This window comes from Meriones unguiculatus, chromosome 12 (genome assembly GCF_030254825.1).
Source record: "Meriones unguiculatus strain TT.TT164.6M chromosome 12, Bangor_MerUng_6.1, whole genome shotgun sequence".
Lineage (NCBI taxonomy): Eukaryota > Metazoa > Chordata > Mammalia > Rodentia > Muridae > Meriones > Meriones unguiculatus.
In genome coordinates, this window is record NC_083360.1 from 67,725,630 (window position 1) to 67,750,323 (window position 24,694).

Here is a 24,694-nt window from a genome sequence, read left to right on the forward strand (position 1 = left end):
GGCTGCAGTGAGGATGTTCTTCCTTCATGGCCTCGGCTATTTATAAGGGATGGTCCTCTCTGCTTCAGAGGAATTTCCCACTTTCAGTTCTCCCTTTCAGTTTTCCTATGTCATTTTTTTCTTATTTTAACAGCTTCTAATATTCATCTTATTTAATCTCCTGAATAATTTATACACTATGAATTGGATTAAGATGTATACAAACTGTAAGGTTTTCTACAACGTTATGAAGTTTCACTAATTGCTGAAGCAAAGGAAGAGAAATATCCAGAGGAGAAGAAAGAAAAGCATACAGCCCTGAAAACAAAAGAACTCTCTAATAGACAAGGTATCAACTGGAAAGACCAGCAGAGCAGCAGCTCATTCAAGATGACATGGCTTCTGCCCATTGAAATGGTGGGCTGTGGGACAGGGCCTCTGTGAACTCCAGGGGGGCTTACAATAATGTGCTATCACAGAAACGTCACATCAAGAACCCATAACTGCCATTTGGGAGAGGACCCACCTCCTGGAGAAACTGCTCAAAGTGGAATCTAATTAGAGCATTGTAGAAACAAAACAGACCAAGGATTGAAAGGCTATAGGGTGGGAAACAGAGACAAGTGGCCAGTCGCCCAGCATTTCACCAAAGCAACAGAAGAGGGCGCTCTGGGGCCCAAGACGAGCCACCCTGGGCCACTTCTGAAAGAGTAGGAAAAATGAACTTCCACAGGAAAGAAAGTTCTGAGATAGGACCAAATACACAGTTATCGGTAACATAGTGTCTCAAGGATAATGAATTCTTGAGGATTGCATGCACACAACACAGATCACAACTGCAATGCTCTCATCAAAGAGCTTGGTGTATTAAAGAAGTATTTAGAATAGTATAAACCAGAGTGAAAAATTCTGGAAGTGAAGAAAGTAAGAAAAAAAATTAAAAAAAAAAGTTTAGTTAAGTTAGATACAATCACAAAAGTGAGTTCTTTGCAAGTAATCTTCATTGGAGAAAATCCTTGAATCTGTTGAAAAAAAAATCAGTAGCTATAATCCAACAACACATAAACATTACTATATATTGACCAGGAGTAAAGCAAGGTTTGTTCAATATCATAAGATAAATAAAACATATAAAGTAAAACATATGTATTAGAGGGTCAAATAATCAAATAAAGGAATATGAAAAATAACATTGGAACAAGGGTGGTGCATCGCATCAATATATGAATCCAAGGCATAATAAAAAAATACTGATAATGCAATTGTAGACAAATTATACATTTCATGCATGTCAAAGCCACCCAGAAAGTCAGAGGAAGAGCAATATCAACTATGCTGATGTTGATGTACAAGAAAAAGCATCATTTTCCTCCCTCTCCAGAGGTTCCCAACAGAAAAATCCAGACACCAGGAAAAAAATAACATTAAGGGATTAATAAAGATACCATCTGTTCAATGTTACTGGGCTTAAAAAATGTAAATCAAACATAAAAGCGAAGTAGCCATTTTTATTTTATTAATTTTAAATGTACTCATATATGGTGGGAACAGGAATGAAGGGGTATGAGTGCCACAGTGAGTAAGTGGGAGATCAGAAGATGGCTTGTCAAAGTCAGCTTGTAGAAGTTCTTTCCTGTCATGTAGATTCCTAGAACCGAATGCAAGACTCTGGATGAGATGGTGAGGGCCTTCACCTACTGAGCCGTCTCAGTGGCCGAGGTAATCATTTTCAGTTACCGTATTTTCAAAGAGCACACAGCAATGAAAATTCTAATATGCCATCAACTCAAAAACTATAAATTTATTCAAACATTTTAAAGTATATATAGATTTTGTTTTTCAAAACCAGCTGGAACAGGGATTCTTTCTTTTTAAGCATTTTATTTTTATTTTAATTTTTTATTAATTACACTTTATTCACTTTGTATCCCCCCATAAACCCCTCCCTCCTCCCCTCCCAACCCCTCCCTTCCTCCTCCTTCTCCATGCATGCCCCTCCCCAAGTCCACTGGTAGGAGAGGTCTTCCTCTCCTTCCTTCTGATCCTAGTCTGTTAGGTCTCATCAGGAGTGGCTGCATTGTCTTCCTCTGTGGCCTGGTAAGGCTGCTCCCCCTTCAGGGAGAGGTGATCAAAGAGCAGGCCAGTCAGATTATGTCAGAGGCAGTCCCTGTTCCCATACTATGGAACCCACTAGGAGACTGAACTGTCATGGACTACATCTGTGCAGGGCTTCTGGGTTATCTCCATGCATGCTACTTGGTTGGACTATCAGTCTCAGGGAAGACTCATGTGCCCATATTTTTTTGGTTCTGTTGCTCTCCTTGTGGAGCTCCTGTCCTCTCCAGAGCTTACTATTTCCCACTTCTTACATAAGATTCTCTGCACATCGCCTAACAGTTGACCATAAGTCTCAGCGTCTGCTTTGATAGTGTGCAGGGCAGAGCCTTTCAGAAGCCCTCTGTGGCAGGCTCCTAACTTGTTCCTTGTTTTCTCCTTCTTCTGATGCCCATCCTCTTTGCCTTTTGGCATAGGGATTGAGCACTATAGCCAGAGTCCTCCCTCTTGATTAGTTTCTTTAGCTGCACAGATTTTAGTAGGTTTATCCTATATTATGCCTATATGAGTGAGTATATACTGTGTGTATCTTTCTGCTTCTGGGACAGATCACTCAGGATGATCCTTTCCAGTTCCCACCATTTACCTGAAAATTTCATGGTTTCCTGGAACAGGGATTCTTATTCTGCATTTTAGGCTTGACTTTTTAAAAACCTGTTATTTAGGGTTTTTTATGTCTCTTTCTCCCCTTTCCCCCAAATTTCTTCCAATACCACAACACCAGGTAGGAGAGAAAGAAGGTTAGTGGGGAGAGGGGGTGTAGTTCTCTTTAACTACTTCCTGCTAGTAGAGTCTTAAATACCTCTACCACGCTTCAAACCCCTGACCCTAGGTAGGAGAGAAGGAAGGTTAGTAGGGACAGGGAATGTAGACCTCTTTAGGTGTATTCCTTGGGATGATTCCACTCTTTGTTCTCAGGATATCTAGCAGTCCAGAAAACCAGCAAAGCAGCAATCTGGCAAACCAATAATCCATCAGTCCATCAATCCATCAATCCAGCAATCCATCAATCCATTAATTCAGCAACAGCAAAATCAGCAACAAGGCACAGTTCAGCAAAACCGATGAGAATTCTATGGAGCTTTTCTGTCTAGAAGCCAAACAAAATGAAGTGCTCCCCCCGCCCCCCAGGCTCCTATTTATACCTTCTCAGAGTCCGTACCAGGAGGTTTTTTAGCTGGCAACCACCCCACACACACCTTGCATGAGGTAGTTTCCTGTTAACAAGAATCACTTGCCCTCTCACGAAGCTGTTTATCAGCTGACAGAGATCACTCATCCCTCATGAGGCTGCTATCAGCTATGAACAAAGCATTCCATATACCATACATGGGACTACAACAAAAATGTATCCACGGAATACAATCAAAATTTCCACCACATGTTCCCCTTTTATTCCTGTCCAGTCTCTGTGTTTTCTGTCCAGTCTCTGTGGGATCCATCATTTGGGGTAGTACTTTTGAAATTGATTCGCATGCAGATTTTTGAGAAATCAGTAACTGAGGCAGTCTGTGAGGCTGAATCATCTGGCCTCGTTTGTTTTGCAAAGACATTCATGTCTCAGCTGATAGGACGTCTTCCCTGTTCAGATCTAATCTTTGTAAGCTTTGTTGGTAACCATATTTTTCCATTCCTTGTAGGTACATAAGCATGACCATGTCTCCATCTTAAAACTACTGCAGGTTTCCATTGTAATGCCAATACATCTATAGTATATCAGTTGACCTAGTTCTTTAGTTTTTTCTATAACCCAGTGTCTCTCAGCTGCTGTTCTTTTTTCACCAACATTAAGAAAATCTAAAGTTAACAGAAAATTATTCAGTCTGTCTCTGGGGATCTTTACTCTTCCTTTTGGCTTAATAAGCGTCTCTTTTAAGGTATGATCAGATAGATCTTCCTACAACTGCTTGTTCTGTAGTATTGTGTGGTATACCAGTAATGTGCTTTATAGTATAATATGCAAAGAATATGCTTATTCCTTATAATATGCTTATTTCTTATTGGATACATATGTGGGAGCATTATCAGTCTTAGTTTGTACAGGTATCCCCACATTTGCCATTATTTCCAAACAATGTGTCATTGCGCAATCAGCCTTTTCAGAACTTAAAGATGTTGTCCACCGAGACCCTGAGTGGGTATCAATAATATGGTGTGCTTTCCTTTGTCCTCAAAATTCTGTAAAATGAAACACATCCATCTGCCAGGTTTCATTTCTTTTGGCACCCCTAGGGTTATTTCCAGCAGGTAATGGAGTTTGATTATACAGAGAACACATAGAACAATTTTTCATTATTTCTTTAGATTGTGATGGATTCTATAAACCTTTACTGTTAACACAATGTTTCTCACGAAAATTTGAGGCTTCTGATACATTCCCTATTAGTAATTTTCCAAATTCCTCATTTCTTGGTGCCAATGGACTTGGCAAACCTGTATGAGACTGAATCTGAGTAATATATAATGGATAGTTTCTACTTCTGATGGCCTGTTGCAATTCCATAAATAACAAAGTTAATTCTGAGTTATCAGGAATAAAATCAGCAGTTTCTATATGTAAAACAACCATTTCTCCATATTGAGAGTCAGTAACTAGATTAAGAGATTCAGGGAAATCTAATAATAACCTAAGGATTGCATACAGTTCTGACTTTTGAACTCAAGTATATGGGCTTTTGATTACTTTGCTTATTTTGTCTGACTTAACCTGCCATTCTCACTTTATTTGCATCAGTATAGAATGCTGGTGCTTCTGGAGCTGGTGTTCTCTTTACAATATGTGGAAAAATCCAATTAGTTCTTTTTATAATTTGTATACATTTATTTTTTGGATATTTGTTATTAATTTCTCCAAAATAGGTATTATAAGCTCTTTGCCAATTTTAACTGATTACTCACAATGACATAATCTCAGCATTAGTAAGAGGTACTACAATTTTGGCCAAATCTGGTCCTTACAATTGTCTTTGCAGAAGTGTGTGTGTGTGTGTTATACTTGTCCAACAATGAGAAATTCTCATTACAGTATTTCTCTAGTTCGTGTTATACTTGTCAAACAATGACACATTCTCATTACAATAGAGGTTGTGGGGAAAGGGGAACCCTCCTCCACTGCTGGTGGGAATGCAAACTCGTACAACCACTCTGGAAAGCAATCTGGCGCTTTCTCAGACAACTAGGAATAGCGCTTCCTCAAGATCCAGCTATACCACTCCTAGGCATATATACAAAAGATACTCAAGTACACAATAAGGACATTTGCTCAACCATGTTTGTAGCAGCTTTATTTGTAATAGCCAGAACCTGGAAACAACCCAGATGCCCCTCAACTGAAGAATGGATTCAGAAATTGTGGTACATCTATACAATGGAATATTACTCAGCAATGAAAAACAAGGAAATCATGAAATTTGCAGGTAAATGGTGGGAACTGGAACGGATCATCCTGTGTGAGCTATCCCAGAAGCAGAAAGACACACATGGTATATACTCACTCATATAGACATATAATATAGGATAAACCTACTAAAATCTGTACACCTAAAGAAACTAATCAAGAGGGAGGACTCTGGCTAAAATGCTCAATCCCTATCCCGAAAGGTAAAGAGGATGGACATCAGAAGAAGAAGAAAACATGAAACAAGTTAGGAACCTGTCATAGAGGGCCTCTGAAAGGCTCTGCCCTGCACACTATCAAAGCAGATGCTGAGACTATGGCCAACTGTTGGGCAATGTGCAGGGAATCTTATGTAAGAAGTGGGAAATAGTAAGCTCTGGAGAGGACAGGAGCTCTACAAGGAGAGCAACAGAACCAAAAATTTGAACACAGGGGTCTTTCCAGAGACTCATACTCCAACCAAGTACCATGCATGGAGATAACCTAGAACCCCTGCACAGATGAAGCCCATGGCAGTTCAGTCTCCTAGTGGGTTCCATAGTAATGGGAACAGGGACTGTCTCTGACATGAACTGATTGGCCTACTATTTGATCACCTCCCCCTAAGGGGGGAGCAGCCTTACCAGGCCACAGAGGAAGACAATGCAGCCACTCCTGATGAGATCTGATAGACTAGGATCAGAAGGAAGGAGAGGAAGACCCCCCAATCAGTGGACTCAGGGAGGAGCATAAGTGATAAGGGGAGGGAAGGTGGAATTAGGAGGAGAGGAGGGAGGGTTTATTGGGGGGGGGATACAAAGTGAATAAACTGTAATTAATAAAAATTAAAATAAAAAAGTAAAAAACCACAAATATTTACTTTTGGAAACTTGTTAAGTAATACTACATTAACAACAAAATGGAGGGCTATAAAACCTTCCAAATGGATGATTAACTGATATGGGACTATGTTGCAAACACATCTAATGAAAATTAAAAAAACAATGCATATTCTAATGGATACAATCTTACTTATTTGGTAAATTAAGAGAAAACCACTGTCCTGGTTTGCTTCTCCATTGCTGTGTATGTTGATGTATGAGTATGATGTTTTTTTTGACAAATACATACAATCAAATATCAATAGTTATGAAGGAATAATGTGAAAGAATTTAAAAAACAGGATGAATATGATCTACATTTTAAGATCAACTGAACTAACATTTTTTAAGAACATTTCATTCCACAACAGAAGAATAAAAAAAACAACAACAAAAATAAAATATCTTCTGGGGAGAGCATATCTTAGGCCAGAAAGTGAGACTTAATAGACTTGAAATTGAAATATTTAAGTATCACTTCGAATGTAATAAGACTAAAAGTTAATAGCAGGAGGGAACCAAGAAGAAAACAGGCTGAAACAGAAGCGAAGTCTCCCGTCCAGTCAATGAGTCAACAAAAAAATAAAAATGAGAGTAAAAAACAAAAAACAAAACAAAACAAAACAAACCTGCTTTGAGGCCCAAATGGAAATAACATACCAAACTAAGGAAATGTGGCAAAACTGGTTCTAAAAGGAAGCTTATTGTGACAAATGTGACAAGAAATGGGGGCATCTCAAATGATAAACCTAACTGCAAAGTCCAAGAAGCTCATAAAAGAAGTCCAGTTAATTCCATAGTTGTCGAGAAGAAAAGATGACAGCGATCAGAGCACAATACATGTAATAGAAACTACAAAGACGAGAGGGATAAAAGAAGAATCCAACCATAAGTTGGTGGTGTTTTGAAAAGGACAGCCTGTGGGTTAAATGTCTAAGAAGAAGAAAAGCCTCAAATAAGTGAATTTTGAAATAAAAAAGATTTTTCAGCTGATAACAGGAGCACAAAAGATCATGATGGATGACTATGAAAAAGAAATGTGGCAAATAGCCAAAAATTTGAAACAGTCAAAATGGGAAACTGCTTGTATAAACCACATGACTCATGATGAGCAAGCAGAAACATAGAACGGACAAATACTGATGAAAGAGACTCCAGTCACAATCCCAAATCTTCCAGGATGGGAGGTGCTTTGCTGGAAAATTCCATGGATGGTCAACTCAGCAGTTCTTCCAGCCTTTCCAGACCCTGAAGAGGATGGAACACTCTCAATGTATTTCACGAGGCAGAAGCCACTATCCTGGTTTGCTTCTCCATTGTTGTGGTAAACACCAAAACTAAAAGCAACTTTGGGGAAGGAAAGAATTTATTCGGTTTATGGTTTGTAATTCATTAAAGAGGGAAGCGGGGGGGGGGGGGGAAACTCAAGGTGAGAGCTGGTAGGCAGGCACCGGAGCCGAGACCATTGAGGAAGCAATGTTCACCGGTGCAGAGCTAGCTTTTCTTTTACAGCACCGGCCCACCTCTTTAGAAGACCGCTCATAGTGGGCGGGGCCCTCCTATGTCAATCAGCAATTAAGAAAATGGCCCTACAGACATGGTCCCAGGTCAATCAGATGGAGGCAATGCCTCAACGGAGGTTCTCTCTTCCTAGGATTGTGTCAAGCTGATAGCTGAGACTAACTATGACGTACAAGTATATGATAAAAATGGAAAATCAGTGACTAACATACTTGATGAACAAAAATGCACCAATACCAGCAAACCAAATTCAGCAGCACAGCAAAGCAAAAGGCCGGTGAACCTCAATGAAATGCAATTCTATAATGTGAAAATAAGGTGTCTACTATAGCTTTTCTGCTTTGTTCTTCTTGAGAGTCTCTAGGCTTGTTGCATATGTGGTTTGATGTCTGACATTAAGTTGAGATTATGTCAGCATTATTCTTTTTTTTTTTATGTCCCTTTCTTTGATATCCCCATTATTATGTCATACCTTTCTCAATGTTCGTAAATCCTTGGCTATTCTGATCTGCTTCTTCCTAACCTGTTTTGTTTTCCTTGTTCTTTGGCACCACAGTTCTGTTGGTACATATGTCTTTCCCATTGAGAGATTCTTCAGCTTTCTCTATTCTAACAAGCCCATGGAAGGCATTCTTCATTCCCAGAACAGTGCTTTTATTTTGATAATTTTGCTTGGTGGTTTTGTTTTTTTTAACTTCCCTTTTTGGGTTCCCGTTAGACTTGTTCTTGAACACTATTTTATCTATAGTTGATGAACCTTTGCTGTTTAAATCTCTAATCTGGTATTTTCAACACCACAGATATACCTGTTTCTTTCTCTGTCTCATCAAATTCTTGGTTCTCTCTCTCTCTCTCTCTCTCTCTCTCTCTCTGGTTTTGCTTTCTAGTATGCCTTTAAGTTTTTCTGTTGTACCTAGAACTTGAAAAATTAAAAAAAAAAGTGTTGGTAAGTTGGGTAGGAGTTTTATACTTTTTTTTTTTTTAAGTTTTTTCACTCTTTTCATGAATGTTGTTTATGAGTGTGCCATTTGGCAAAGTGTTCCTGATTTGATTAAACAATAATAATTCCTGAAACCAAAATAACTCATTTTGCCAGACTTTTGCCCTCCTGGCCTATTACCACTATGTTGTGCTTTAAGTTGATACAGATTTTTTTTTCCTCTGTCTTGATCACCAATGAGGATTAAGCAACTAATTTATTCTTTGAGAATTTCACTACATCCCCATTCTCCTTCTGCAAGTTTCTCAGGAAACCTTCATCCAGCTTTGTATCCTTGTGTGTGTGTCTGTCCCAGTAAGTCCAATAAGTACTTCCTGGATGTGCATGAATATGGGTGGTTCACTGGCACACGAGCAGACCACTGTTATATTTTAAAGTGTGTGAGGGACATTTAAGGATATGGTGAGAAAAGAACATCACTGAGAAAAACCAGACACTGATAGGGGTGGCTGGAAGGCCAAGGCAAAGCAGCTTTCTCTTTACCTGAAAAATATGCATTGATTTCTCGAAGAAGCACTTACTGCTTACTAACTTGCCAATCAATATCTATCGAGAGCTCCATAAAGAAAATGCCTATCTTATTAGTGGAGTATTTAATAGCTTGGATTAAGTGTAAAGATTAATCTCGCCACTTTACTATGGGCTTTATCTGAAAATATCTTCTAATAATAATGTTTTGCTGTTGGCTTGATTGTCATGTACTTGTGCCACCTCCCTGGGTTTTTTTTTTTTCAACATATTTTATGCTTCAGTATTGTGCATATGAGCAAAGTCATGTTTTCAACACATACTCTAATTTTGAATGAGAATAATTTTTTATTTCATCTATCTAGGTTTTACTTTAAATGAATATTTAAAACATTTCAATTTGTAATGTGGAAATTTTACACATGTAGAAATACAGAGGAATAATCTTTTTAGGTCTCCCAGATAATTGGGACATCACCGCTTAGTACAGTGGCTTAGTCAGAACAGTGGCTGCTAGGTACTCTAGCCTGGCCTTTGCAGACACACGTTTTCAGATGCCCTGAGACTGTATTTATTTTGCTTTTGTGTGCAAGTATCTGTGTTCATAGTAAATCAGACATGAGTATTGTGGATATATAATATTAATCTTTTATTTTTCTTTAGTGACTGCCTTTTCGAAGCACAGAGAAACAAGTGTGTTTTGTTTCTGTTTTTGTCTTAAATAGTAGCCATCATGGGGCATCTCCAGACTGCACTTGAAGAAAAACAGTTGGAGGATAGGAGACAAGAAGGACAGAATAGTAGAAAGAGCATGGCTGAATATCAGTGAATCAGTGTCCTCCTGGCTAACAGTGATAGCTTCACCCGAAACCCTACTCTTACTAGAAAGCTTTGCTCAGAAACCCAGTGAGACTGTGAAACCTGGGAACCACGTCATAAGTCTCTCCTGTTTTCCCTGCTCCCTGGGGGGGGGGGGGTCCCTGAAAGTGCTCCTAGCCAGGCTTGAGGTTTTCTTTCTTGTTTTTGTTTTCTTTTTCAGACACAAGTAATAGCTGGTAAACCCAGCTTTCCACCTGGCATTGGATGCAGCCACCGACCACATGTTGATGGCTTCAGAGACTTTCTGTTCTTTTTTGTGTTTTTTTTTTTTTCTTCCCACAGCAGGGATGTCTTGTCATAAGACTATCACCAAGACTCATACTTTGGTTTCCCTCCGAGTCACCTCCAGATCCAGCTGTTCACAGACCACTTGGCTGTGGTTTACGTCCAACTCATCTGTTGTGGTTCAAGTTGTGCTATCCCCAAACAATCACAACTCAGAAGAACACAGAGGAAAGTAATTTTATTTTTGGTGTGTGGTGACCATCAAAAATTTTTCATTTTTCTCCCTTAAAGGAGGTCAGAAGATGTTCATGTGATCCAGTCATGAAGGAAAGGAATACAAACCTGAAGACCCCAAGAAGAATCTCAACAATGTGTTTTGCTGAGCCCTCTCCTCTATTTGTTTCTTATTACTAGGCCATCTTCCACTTGCCAAATCATAGTGTCACATAAAACATCAAAACAGTTTCCTTGAGTCTTCTTTTTTGTTTGTTTTGTCAAGGCTGGCTTTTTTGTGTGTAGCCCTGGCTAAGCTGCAACTAGCTCTGCTAACCAAGCTGGCCTCAAACTCAGAGATCTGCCTGCCTCTACCTCCAGAGGGCTAAGATTAAAGGTGTGCCATCATGCCCAGCTTGAACCTTTATTTTTAAAGGTTCTGTCATAATAATGATTAATAATCTGCCCAAACATATTTGGTATAAGGAAGGAAGTTTATTGTGGAAAAAGAGGGAGGGAAGAGAGAGAAGGCTGGGTACTCCAGAAAGAGACAGACAGAACAAGACAGAGAGTAAGAGAAAGAGCAGTAAGAAAGAGCTTGGGACTGTGGGCAGGCCCTTTATAATTTGGCACACACCTGCATGTACCTTTTGCAGCAGGTGATGACATCACAGGTTGCTAGGCAACCTAGAAGCAGGCTATCAGAATAACATTCCTCCCTTTTCATTTAATTTTTAAAAATGAGCAGTTAGGAAGGGGTGGCCAGGAGGGAATGAGGACAATGGGCTGCTTCTCATGCAAGACGAGTTAAAGTATATAAATGCAGATTCATTGGAAGCAGCTTTTGGCTGCCATATAAAGAGAGGAGGGAGGGAGGGAGGGAGGGAGGGAGGGAGGGAGGAAGGGAGGGAGGGAGGGGGGGAAAAAAGAGAGAGGGAGGGTCAGAGAAAGAAAGAGAGAACCAAAACATCTGGATTATATAGTGAATGGGGAGGGGAAGCCCCTACCCTGGAAAGTTCAGGGTAGAGGGTGGATTTGTCAGCCATGCTCTGCAGCAGGTAGGGACTGAGGACTGCTGGGATAACCTGGAGCTGCTTGTCCTGGGTCTGAAGCACACCATTCCAGCCTTCCGTTGAAAACAGATGAATTGAGGTAGTGTATTCATCTATAACTGCCTCCTGCTGACACTGGAGCGCTGATATTGTGGAGGGGTGGGGGCAAAGAGCTGGAATGTTGGTCATGTCTTGGAAGAGCAAGCTGTTCCTACTTGCTGTCCGAGAACTGAGAACATCTGCAGCCAGAAGGGAAATTTCAGGACCAGCTGATGCAATCCTCAAGGTTAGACTGGATCACCTCTGGACAGCTCCTTTGGCACTGTCTTGTTTGTAGGCAACACCTGGACTTGAGAGGCCACTACAACATACATGTGGACAGAAGACAAAGTTAAGTAGGTTAGGGAGAAAATTTGTTTTTAGGTGCGCACATTTGAAACTTTCAGATCCATGGTTTATTAGTTGGGGAAGGGAAGTCCCAAAACTAGGAAAAAAAAAAGGTGGATTCCCACCCTCTGAGATAGGCAATAGGAAGGAGATTTAGGCTGTTAACTGACAATACGTATCTGGAGTCCATCTGACCTGAGAGGGGGATTTGGGTGGCTTTCCTGTAGCTTAAGAGAATCCTTTTTAAGTTTAAAAAGAAGATACATTTGATACATGTGAGTATCACCGTATTTTGTAATCTGCAACGAAATACACATTGTAGAAAAATTCAGTAGACGTACATCTTTGTGTCATAGCATAGCAGAGGCTTGGGAAATATTCTGGGTTAGCAGCATGAATACTCTTTAAGATGTGCTCAGGGAAGACAGGAGCCTTCCGTGAAGTAGAATGGCAAAATCGCACTTGATCTTGTTTTTCAGTATGACTACACATCATGAGAGAGGAACTTCTCTACTGGATAGAGAGAGGAACTTCTCTCTGTCCAGAAGAGTAGATGTATACAAGTCTAGAACAATGAGAAACATTTTTAAGCCTACACTTAAAAGACAACCAAAAGAAATTTAAAATCTTGAGCTTGGAACTATGATAGTGGATTGTATAGGAGAATTTTTTATTGTTATCATTTGTTACAATTTATTCAATTTGTATCCAGGCTGTGGCCCCCTCCCTCATCTCCTCACAATCCCACCCTCCCTCCCTCTGATCCCTCTATGCACCTCCCTTCGTCCACTGATAGGGGAGGTCCTCCTCCCTTCTATTTGACCCTAGCCTATCAGGTCTCCTCAGGACTGGCTGTGTTGTCTTCCTCTGTGGCCTGGCAAGACTGCACCCCCCAGGGGGAGCTGATCAGAGAGCCAGCCACTGAGTTCATGCCAGAGACAGCCCCTGCTTCCCTTACTTGGGTGCCCACTTGGATAGTGAGTCTATGGGCTACATCTGAGCCCAGGTTTTAGGTCCTCTGAATGCATTGTCATTGGTTGGGGTATCATTCTCTTCAGGGCTCCAGGGCTCAGGTTTTTGTTGTTGTTTTGGCTCTGTTGGTCTCCTTTTGGAGCTCCTGTCCCCTCCAGGTCTTTCTGTCTCCCCCTTCTTTCATAAGATTCCCTGCACTCTGCCCAAAGTTTGGCTATGTCTTTTATTTTTTAGCAGAGTTTAATAAATCAGAGTTCTAGTGATTAACCAAAACTCTGAACAGCCTTAATACCACAGTAGCATAGCAACAGGAAGAAATCCAAAGTATCTTCCACTCCTTTCATATGAATCACTGTCGTACAACCACCTAGGCCTTTGCTTGTATCTGTTAACCTTAAAACACCTTCTTAGATCTTAAAATGCTTTCTTAGGTCCTCATTACTTAAGCTTTGTGTCATTAAGTCTTACGTAAGCTTTTACATCTTTTCTTTTTTTTTTTTTTTTTTTCAATTATTTACCATGAAACACAGGTAGAACTGCTGAGATCAGTCCTTGTCCTTTAGCTAAAGGAACAGTAAAAAGTTACAACTAAGACCTGTTTTTCTGAGTCTGGTAACAAGGTAGAGTATGTCTAGACCTAGCAGTTTTTAACTAGCTAATGAACTGACATAGTGGATTACCTTGGTAAAAAGGGAGCTAATTGCCTGTTTTCTAGCTGTTAAGCTTTCATTAGCTTGGCCGTCAATGTGATCAGAGACCTGAGAAAGATAAATTGTAATCTAAATGAATCTATGTATCAATCAAAATGACAGAGATGACTAGTCAGTCAGTCCATAGTCCACTAGCTAGACAGTTGTCCCAGGTTCCTGGGGTCTCTATGTCAAGGCAGGCAGAGGCAGTCTGGCCATCAGGCCCAGAGGATGAGAGGATTTCCCGTGGATGAAGAACATGAGAGAGCCTGCCCTCTCTTCCTCAATGTGAAACAATAACTCTTCGGGTGTCTAGTTTGTCCGAAGTTCAGGCCAGGCTCTAGCAGCAGAGTAACCAGCAAGGCACTGAGGCAGTCTGCCCAGTGGTCAGCCCACAGGTTTGAAGTCATCTGTCGCTGTGCCCAAGTCATGGCACCAATGTTATCATAATGATTAAGAATCTGTCAAAACACATTTGGTATAAGGAAACAAGTTTATTGTGGGAAATGGGGGGAGGAGAGAGTGAAAGAGAGAAGAGAAAGTACCTCAGAGAGACAGAACAAGACAGAGAGTAAGAGAAAGAGCAATGAAAGAAAGAGCATGGGATGGCGGGCGGGCCCTTTTCATCCAGCACACATCTGCCATGCCTGACACACGCCTTGCAGCAGCAGATGATGACCTCAGAGGTTGCTAGGCAACCTAGAAGCAGGCTATTGGAATAACAGGTTCCCAAGTCACAGAACCTTCCTTAAACTTCACTTGATCTTTCCTTTTTGGTCTCTTATTTCAGAGTGTTGGCTGTAAACCTTGCAACTGGCAAGAAAAAAAAAACAAACTTTTCTTTTTTCCATATATATATGCCTTCTGATAGAATTATATTCCAGTCTCTCTGCTTCTGGGGCTTCCACACTTGGACTGAGCTGTGCTCCTGGCATTCTGGGGTCTTCGGCTTGCAGATGGCCTGTCCTGTGATCTCTCAGCTACCATAATCACATGAGATGAGTCCCATCATAAGGCCACTCCCCTTTTCTCTTTCCCTCCTTCCCTCTCTGGTTGAAAATAGCTGAACGAGAAGCAGCAGCTTTCCCCATGCAAGCATGCACACCCCACTGTCCATTCTCTGTGAGCTTCCTGTCTCAGTTTCTTTCTGGCCTTCTACAAAGAAAGAGCAAAGCGAAGCAACGCTGTCTGCACTGCTAAACTTAGAATCCAATGGAGCGATTTCATCACCGAGGGTTGCGTAATGAGCCAGCAGACAAAAATCACAAAGAGGATGATGCAACAGACGAAAAGGAAAGCAAACACGAAAGCTGTCAAACTGGATTTGAAGAATGGGGTAAGGAGTTCCCTTTGGCCTGGCTAAAAGGAGTCTGCAACCTCAGAACAGGGAATTTTTTTTTTTTTTCTGGCTGCCTTATGCTATTCTGGTGTAAACTTTTAACTGCGGGAACACAAAGAGTCACAGGAAAGTGCTGAATAAGTGTGGCCTTGTAACCAGGCAGCACGTTACCAAGAGCAATGGCACTCTGTAGCTCAGAAGTTTTGACAAAAAGCTTTCCATGTTATTGCGAATGGAACTTTCCTTAATTTTTCTTTTGGATTTTTCATTGATAGCACACAACTGATTTTATTTGTTAACCTTATATCTTGCAGTGTTTCTAATCTTATTTAATAGATTCATACCTATGTTTGGGTGTGTGTGTGAGCGTGCACACGGGTATATGTAGGTAAGCGTGTGGGTATATATGTAGGTGTTTGTGTGCGTGATTGTGTGTACATTGTTTTAAGATGATGTCATGTACAAATAGAGCTAGTTTTATTCCTTCCTTCCAATTTTGGATGAATTGTGTCCTAAACTTTTTTTTTTAACAAGATAGTTAACTTCAAAAATCCAAATTATCAATTACCAGTTTTCATCTTTGGATTCTCTGTAGTTCCCTCTTTGTGAATTCACTTTTTGGGATTTTTTTTTTTTAATCTAACAGGGGCTAACTGAAAAGTTTTGTCATGTACTAATCAGTTCTTTTCTGACTGCCTACTATGAAAAGCACTACTTTTTTTTTAATTTTTAAAGGATATATCTCCTGCTGAACTTACCTTTCATCTTCGTAGTTCAGATTTCTATAAGACTGTTTGCAGCCAAAGCAGATGTAGATCTTAGTCAGCTCTGTCCTCTAGCACATAGCATAAGACTGAACAGACAGTAAGAGCTCAAAGGGCATTTGTTACATGAGAGTAGTTATGATTCACATACCCCCTGATTGTTAAAGGCAACACTGAGAGTTAAAAGAATAAGTACGGCACTGATGAGATGGCTAAAGGGAGTTGTTGTCAAGCCTGATGACTTGAGTCCAATTCTTGAAACCCATGTGGTAGGAGAGCACCATAAAGTTGTCCTCAAAATTAAACACACACACACAGGTGGGGATAAAAATTTTTTTAAGGAATGGAAATGAAGCTCTCTCTCTCTCTCTCTCTCTCTCTCTCTCTCTCTTTCTCAGAATTAAGAATGGATTCATATGTAGCCACAGTTACTTTAATTGCAGAGGTCCTTTCTTCAGCTTGTACTTGAAATGTTTGGAATATCCTGGAAGAAATAAGGCGTGGGGGCCAGACCAGGAACAAAGGCTTGCTTGACCCTCCGGTCTCAACTTTTCTTAAAATTCTCTAGAGGAACAGGGCCAATCGAATGACTACATTATCAGAGGGGGGAGGGACTTATTGGATTGACTTACGTGATATAGCCCGGGTCAGTCCAAAGACGGTTGCCTCACACTGGAGAGGCTGAGAACCTGGCGGATGCCCAGATCATGGCACTGGATGTCTCAGCAGTCCCGATTTGACATGATGGCTGTAGGCATCCTGGAGAGCTGCTTATCGCTGGGCTAAGTTGGAAGGCTGAAGTTGGGTCCTAATATCAATGAAGGGATGTAGCCGTGGCAGCGGTGAGGTAGATGAACTTGCCAGTGAGTGAAGGCAGGCTGGCTAAACCAAAGCTTCCCTCTTCAGTCTTTCTTCCTGGGCTGCCAACAGAAGCTATTCCCTCTTCAAATAATCTAAGAATATCTCTTACAGTGGCTTGCCTTTTATTTGACAACCAAGATATAAACATCACAACTTTCTTCAGAAAACATGAAAACAACACTAAAATCCTATGTGAGCACAGAAGGCCAAATAGCGAAAGCAACTGTAAATGGAAAAAAGTAATGCTGTGATACCACAATACCTGATTTCAAGTTGTTCCCAAGAACCTGACCAACACTGCACGGCAATGGCACAATGGCAGACATGCAGACAAACGGAACAGAGCAGACATCCCAGAAGGAAGCCAGCACAACCATAATCACCAAGTTAAAGGGGTTTGTCTTGTTTTGTTTGTTCAGTGTTTATATTGTAAGGGTACAATTTTTTTTGCCTGTATTTATGTGTGTACAACACATATGTGTCTGGTGCTCACAGAGACCAGAAGAGAGGGCTCTATCACCTAGCACTGGAGTTCCAGATGGCTCTGAGCTGCTATGTGGGAGCTCAGGACTGTCTTAATTTTTGATAGAGGCTCTCTCTAAACCTTGAGCTGCCGGATGACCAACAAACCCAGGGGCATTTTCTGCTTTGCCTTCCCAGTGCTGGGATTATAGGCATACACCACTGTGCCCAACTTTTTATGTGGGTGCTGGGGACACAGACTCATGTTTTTCTACTTTTGTGGCAAGCCCTTTACTGACTTAGCTATTTCCCCAGCCCCTAATGTTTTATATTATCTAACGTATTGTTCTATTCACTTTAAATTTTAATTATGGATCCTATTTGTTTCGCCTTTCCAATAAACTTAACGCATTTAACTGGATTCTCATCAATATTATGCTGATATTAATTATTATTGGTATCTCATTGGTGACAACATGTCTGACTTAGATTCCTTTTTTTTGTACCCTCTTCCTCTATGTTTGCCTGTATGTTTGTTTTATTCTTGCTTAAATTTGAGGTTTTGTTTATGCAGAATAATCATAAGATGCATGGGTTTTTGGTTTTTTTTTTTTTTTAGTCAATGAGCTTTATTAGTGTTACTTACAGGACTATGAAGAAGGAGTTGTTTACCAGAGCACAAGGGACTCAAGACAGTTGCTAACATGGACCTTGAAAACAGCATGTGATCCAGCTTATGAATGCTGAACACCCAGAGCATTCTAATTTGGTGGCTCAGTTTGTCTTATCTTCTTAGAAGAGGCACTATTTGTGCGAGTTTCTGCATTTGAGAAGATGTGTGTTTTAAGCCAATCAAGAATTGTTCTTTAGTGTGTGGGGTGGGGTGTAAATATTTGTGTGAATTATTTTTTTTTTACCATTTATGTTTGGTTCTGATTGATGCAGATCTGTGTTTCACCATCAAGGTTTTCATACTCTGAATTCTGTCATTTACTCTCTGATTGTTCTTCAGGACTTTTCAGCAAAAGACACTCTTAATATTTTAATGTATTTCCTGAGATTTGCCCGATTTTACTTTTCACTGCCAGTTCTCCACAGGTTGCTTTGCTTTGTAATCAGTGCAGTGTTCATGAGACAGGGCGGGGGTTAGCCGTGCATTTGAGTTCATGTTCACATAGCCAGAGATGAGGAATTAGTGACTACAGATTGATGCCACATCTCAGAAGACGCAAAGAGACCGACTTAACTGCTCCTGAGAACAATTTGGTTGCAGTCTGGCAGATCAGTGTCCCTGTTCCAAATGTATTCTAGCAGTCAGTGGGATGATAATCAAGCTTCAGACATTTTCATTTTAAGATCCAACATATAACTAAAAATTTATGAGCTTGATATTTATGTCTTGTATTAACTTTCTCTCTCTCTCTGAGGATAGTCTCGTTCTATGTTTAAATCATTGGAAAGTTGAAACGCTGTTTCTGTAGAAAGTCATGGTAACTCTGGCATCTTCAAGACAGACTTAAATGTAGCAAGATGCATTTACAATGAGGAAAATTACTAAAAGTTGTATTTGAGCATCACATTGGCTATTTCTTTAAGCTGCCTTAAGCTTTACCCAAGAAGGCCATGAGGCCTATTAGGTCTGAGTGCAGAGCTTAAGCAGATTTTCAACTATCTGTGCAGGCATCTGTTGGGCTATCTCTGGTGATGTAAGTCTTATATCAAACTGGATCAGCCTAAGACAGTGGGAGAATAATGATTTTTTTCTGTCCTCCAGTCTCTTGGTTTTGTAGTCTTTCTTTGACTATCTTTTAACCAAACATGTAAGCCTGATATCATACTACCATCTACTGGACAGAGTGAGGAATACTGGCTTTGGAAAGGCATATTAATCTCCCATGACTTCTACCTGGGCAGAATGTAGGAGGTTAGCAATAAAGGAAAGGCTACTTTGTTGTTCTGCACATCTAAGAACAAAGGATAAAAATGGTTAAATTGTAAGTAACTTGTAATAGTTACAAATGCATACAAATGCAAATCTGAGATTTACATGTTCAGTGTTCATTTTTTTTTTTTTTTTTTTTTTTTTGCTCCAAAGGCCAATCTTGTTATTTTTAATTTTTGTTAAAAGCCCCTACCACCAAAGAAAATAATCACATAGAACAGTGAAAATAACAGCATGGATGTATTTGAACACTTTTTATGCAGTGAAAAATTGATTCTCAGAGTTGCCAAACCTTGACGCCATACCCCAGTCCTGGAGGGTTCTTCCTGGAGGGTCCAAACTTGCAACTGGTGGTCATTTTCTTGAGATACTTGTCATTAAAATGGGTGTAGAGATGTGATACCAAAACAATGCAGAGGAGACTTTGAAAAATCTACCCTTTGCAAAAGAGGAGGACAAAAAGAAAGATTTGGAGGACCCCCCTGCCAGAATATTGGAAATTAACCAAAATTTGCTGTAGGGGAGCATTTATTTGAGAATAGTACCTCAACATCAGTGAGCACAGAGAGGGATGCGGCATTTTAACTTGTACTTGTCTGGCACATGTTTTCAAATCATCAGTGGCCTTAACAGGTGACTTCCCTCATCCGTGGTACCAGCAGGAAATGAATGAAGCTACAGCACTGGTTTTCAAGTCCACCCCCAAAGGTTCTTTTTATTTGAGCATATGCTGTGCGGCTGTAAAATTCTTTACTTGCTTGTCATCTGTTTTCATCTTTGCCCTGTTTAGAGACTGAGTCTCTCTCTGACCGAGCAGATCATCAATTTGAAAGAGAGGCTGGCCATTGAACTCTAGGGATCAGTCCATCTCAGCCACCCAGAGCTGTGAGCACAGCCATTCTTTGCGGTGCCTGGCTTTTTACACGGGTACCAAGAAACCAAACTCAGGTCCTCACACCCATGCTGCCATCTTCCCGATGCTTGCCTTAACTACTTAATACACCTTAAAAAACAACAACAAAAAAAAAACAAAAAAACCCCCAAAAAACAAACACTCCTTATATTCGTCCATTATAAAGGGATAGCCCTACTCTCTTTTAGTAAATAGTAACATTTATTGATACCATCTGTACGCGTTGAGTAAGTGGGGTATTTATATAATACCCTCAAGAATGAAAAGTGGATAGGCAAAGAGTTTCTGAAGTCTTGAGGCTGTAGGGCTGAAGACTGAAAAATTACCCCAACCCTTCCCCTTTCCAAGGAAAATGATGGTCTCACAGCAGGTGTTTTATGAATACGGTCAGTTAAAATTTGAAAAGTAGAGCTAGCTTTCCTTTCTAAGGTGCCTGAGGGGTATTTTATCTATTCATTGCCTGTGTGTGTATGTTCATATGTGTGTGTTTATGTGTGTGTGGAGGTCACAGCATGTCTGATTAGAATACGGCTTGTGGAGGACAGTTCTTTGTAGCTCCCAGGGATGAAGCTCATGAGGTCAAGCTTGTCAGCAAGAATCTTTGCTCACTGAGCCACCCTGCCAGCCCCTCAACTCCTTTTATTGACTCAAACTTTTTACATGTGAGATCTCAGGTCCTTGTGATCCTGTGTCAGGCAGTTGATTTAGCTGAACTATCTCTCCTGTCCCATACTTACTTCATATGTTAACGAGTAATGCAAGCTTCCCTTCTCCTTTTAAAAGTATTAGTTCCCAGGGACTGTCTCTGTCATGAACTCAATTGCCTGCTCTTTGATCACCTCCCCCTGGTGTTGCAGCCTTACCAGGCCACAGAGGAAGAGGACCCAGGCAGTCTTGATGAGACTTGACAAGCTATGGGCAGGTGGAGAACTCCCCCTTTCAGTGGTCTAGGGGAAGAGGATGGGAGGAAAGGGGTGGGAAGGGAAGGTAGGACTGGGAGGAGTTGAGGGAGGGGGCTTCAGTCGGTAGGATATATAATGAATAAATTGTGGGAAAAAGTTAAAATAAAAAAAAATAATTGTGTTGGAAAAAAAATTTTAAAAAAAAGTATTAGCTCCCAACTTACTCTCACTTCTTATGGAGTAAAGATGGGTAGAAGAGGAGAGCAGACAGCTTTGGGTTCCAGCAGCAGCCATATTCAACATCACGTCCATGAGTGTGGTCTACATCTGTGTGTCTCAGGCTATCTAACTGTTAGCTGAATATTAATTAAAGCAGTTAAATAATCAATTACCTTTTAAAATGAACTGTGTTCTACATATAAAGATCCTAGAACAATGTTTGACATGCTCCATAGATATAAAACAAGTATACCTGGTAGAGAAAAAAATATAAAACAAAAAGCCTATTACATACTAGCTAACTATTATGAAAAAACTTCTTATACCTCCAATGATGTTCACGAGTAACTCATGTGCAGAGAGGACAATGGAAAAGACAGAAATTTAACATGAGCTTTTTTAAAAAAGTTTTTTTTTGAGAATTTTATATGTGAGTACTGTATATACAGAATTTCTACCCTTTCCTCTCCCCTAACTCCTTTTCTGTCCCCACATTCTCACATGTCTCACATTCATGACCTCTTCTGTAATAACTCCTATTGCTATGCCTACATACAATCTACTGAGTCCAGTTAATGTTGCTCTTATGTGTATGTGCTTAGGGCTGACCCCAAAGATGACAGTCGTTAAAATATAAGTAATCTTTGAGCAACTAACCATAAAGAGAATGTAAAGACACACAGGATTGGGGGAAGCATTAAAATAACATAGAAGAGTATTAATAGTTTATCATAGAAACAGTTTAAACATTCAAAGACCCAATAGAAACTTAAAAAATATAGAGACACAATTTACAAAGTCAGAAATGCATGCAGGTGGATGGAAATGGTAAATCAAAGACAGCAACCTCCTTAATAGTGGAGGTTTAAATTAATGAAAACATCGTTAACCCCAAAAGAGACCTTGCATGGAGGTGTTTTGGGTGAGAGTGAACACTTACAGAATAGAAGTATAAGACTTTGGAAAAGATGATTAATTTGGGGAAATTAATCCAAATCTTTAAAGCAAAGGTTCAATTGTTGCAACATTATTTCATCAAAGTTAAATGAAGCAAAATTATTGTGCAAAGAATAAGTTACAGTTAAGAAATCTTTAAGTAAATGATTGTTCCTTTGTATTGCAGAATTGTGCAGGCAGTCAGTTCATGATTGTAAATTCAATGTGGTGAATCACTGTCATCTTCCCTGCATTTAAGTCAAGTAAAGGGGAATGAACATATTTGTGAAAATGTGACCAACTGCACCCGAACAGTAGGATTTAAAAAAAATAAGGGGTGCAAGTGGGAATTTCACCTCCCTCCTTCATTTCTGGAACAAGATTGCTTTCCTTCTAACTCTGTCCTTCCACTCTTAATTATATATTTAGAATATATACAGTTAAGTGTCACCTAGGATGTGATCAAAATAAGCCCGGTAGGAGAGTCACATTATACCTTGGATGATTCTACAGTGTAATTTCATCTATACCTTTGTCAATATTTTTCTAAGCATTTATTATATTGTTATTTATTTATTTTTGGTGGCCTGGAAATCTCTGTGTACACCAAGTTAGTCTTGAACTTGGAGATCAATCCACTTTTGCCTCCCAGGTGCTGGAATTAAATGCATGTGCCCCAAATCCATGTCCTATCTTATGTTATTTTTAGAAGTGGACATAACTTAATCACACAATTGGATCTTCTCAAAATGTAAAAGAGGAGTGACATCAGCAAAATGGGGAAAAGAAAGTGTCCTTCACAATCACTGCACAGCAGCAATAACTTTGCAGCTGTCCACGGACCAAAGTGTCCTTGTGAGAGATCAGAGATCCTGGTGGGAGACTGTCCCAGAAAAGCACATGAGTAGAGAAGCCACACACTTCTACCAGGGAACAAGAGCATTGACCATCTCCTGGACTAGCTACAGCCCCTGAAACAGCCATATACTCCTACGGGCTTAGTTACAGTCTCTGAGAAAGCTCCAGAGCCCTGCACACTCATTTATAACATTTGGAATGGCCCCATACCACTGTGAACTTGTCCAAAACTCCATTTGTCATTGGCCTGCCACAAACACAATCTTCCATGGGAACCAAAAGGGAAACATGGCTCTCTGTGCTTTGGGTACTGGCTGGCTGAACTCAGTGCCAGCTTCGGACACTGAATTGACCAGTGATGACATTCTAGCTCTTCTTTCCCATGAATTACAAGTGATCTTCTTCATTTGGGGCCTACAGTGAGTGGCCCATCCACACCCCTATGGACCTCTACCATAGATCTCCTCGCTCCTCTGCAGTGTGCGACAGTCCTATTTGCCCAGGAAAGGGGATACTCTTCTATACACTGATGTATACACACTGATGTCAGATCAACTACAGATCCTGAAATGGCCCTGTGACTCAGTTTCAGCCATGTTCATCTGTGAAACAACTCTCTTTCTCTCTGTGTATGTGTGTGTGTGTGTGTGTGTGTGTGTGTGTGCGTGTGTGCATGTGTTTATTTAGATGTGTTTTCCTGTGCCTTTGCCTGTGCCTGTGTGATGGTGGACCTCCAGAAGTGGGTACCCTCCACTATTATTCTCTGTCTGCTGTCTTCCTGACAGTTCCTGGCACTGACCTTGAAGCTCATTGATTTGGCTAGCCTGCTGGCCAGATCATTGGGGTGGGGTTGACTGCCTCCTCTCGTTAGTATGTTTTTGTGTCCTGCTCTACATCAGTGGGTACTGGTCGCACATAGAGGACCGGTTGTGGCCATGCTCACACTCTCAATCCTGACGCTTGACAAACTGGCTGTTCCCGGTTTGCATGTGTTACTGTGCACAGCTGGATCTTCATGGACAGATGTGTGATGCTCCCTGACCCTTAAGGCCCTTCTCACATGGACCAAATTTTCCTGCTTGGACTGGGAGTGTGTTAAATAAAGAAAGTCTGGTCATGTGTGCAGGACAAACAGTGCAGCACTTACTCTCCTCACTGCATGCTCCTGTCTCAGTCCTTCCATTCCTGTCTCTTGGCTACCAAATTCTGTTTAGTAAAAGCAAGTTGTTCAATCTGAGATGTGAAACATAAAATGACAGTACATATTTTTCTGGGCAAGCTGATAAATGGACCTGCTTCATACCACTTTTTTCTATAAAATATGCATAAATGTAATGATATGTTATGTTAAAAATAACATGCAAGGAAAGAGTATAGGGTGTCATACCTGAAAGATGTTAAGCAATCACACGGAGAGCCAAGTTTATCCAATAGTCACAATTCCTGAGAGTCTGCTTAAATTACAGGATCTTCAGGTCACCTTGGTATCACTTGATTTCCCCCAATACGCAGATCACAAGTGTCAGTCCCTATAATATCTAAAAAGTCTTTTACCTATTCCTCTGCTCCCCCTGGGGACTGAGACATGGCAAAATCATGTGAGCATGTTCCTCATTCAAAGTGACAGTAACAACTTTTTCCTGATCATGGGGTCAAGAGGAAGGTCCTAACATCAGTAGTTGACAGCTCACTCTTAAGGATTTGATGAAGCTCTGGGATTGCCTTGACAGCTCTACAGACA

General features: G+C 40.5%; 1 long non-coding RNA gene across 1 annotated transcript in view; it reads left to right on the forward strand.

The window, feature by feature from the left end:
• The first annotated feature begins 14,815 nt into the window (after positions 1 to 14,815).
• Positions 14,816 to 24,694, forward strand: part of LOC132646826 (uncharacterized) — a 41,080-nt gene continuing 31,201 nt past the window's right edge. The window contains exon 1 of the long non-coding RNA XR_009585149.1: positions 14,816 to 15,093. This is a non-coding gene — a long non-coding RNA (uncharacterized LOC132646826). The remainder of the gene's footprint in view (positions 15,094 to 24,694) is intronic.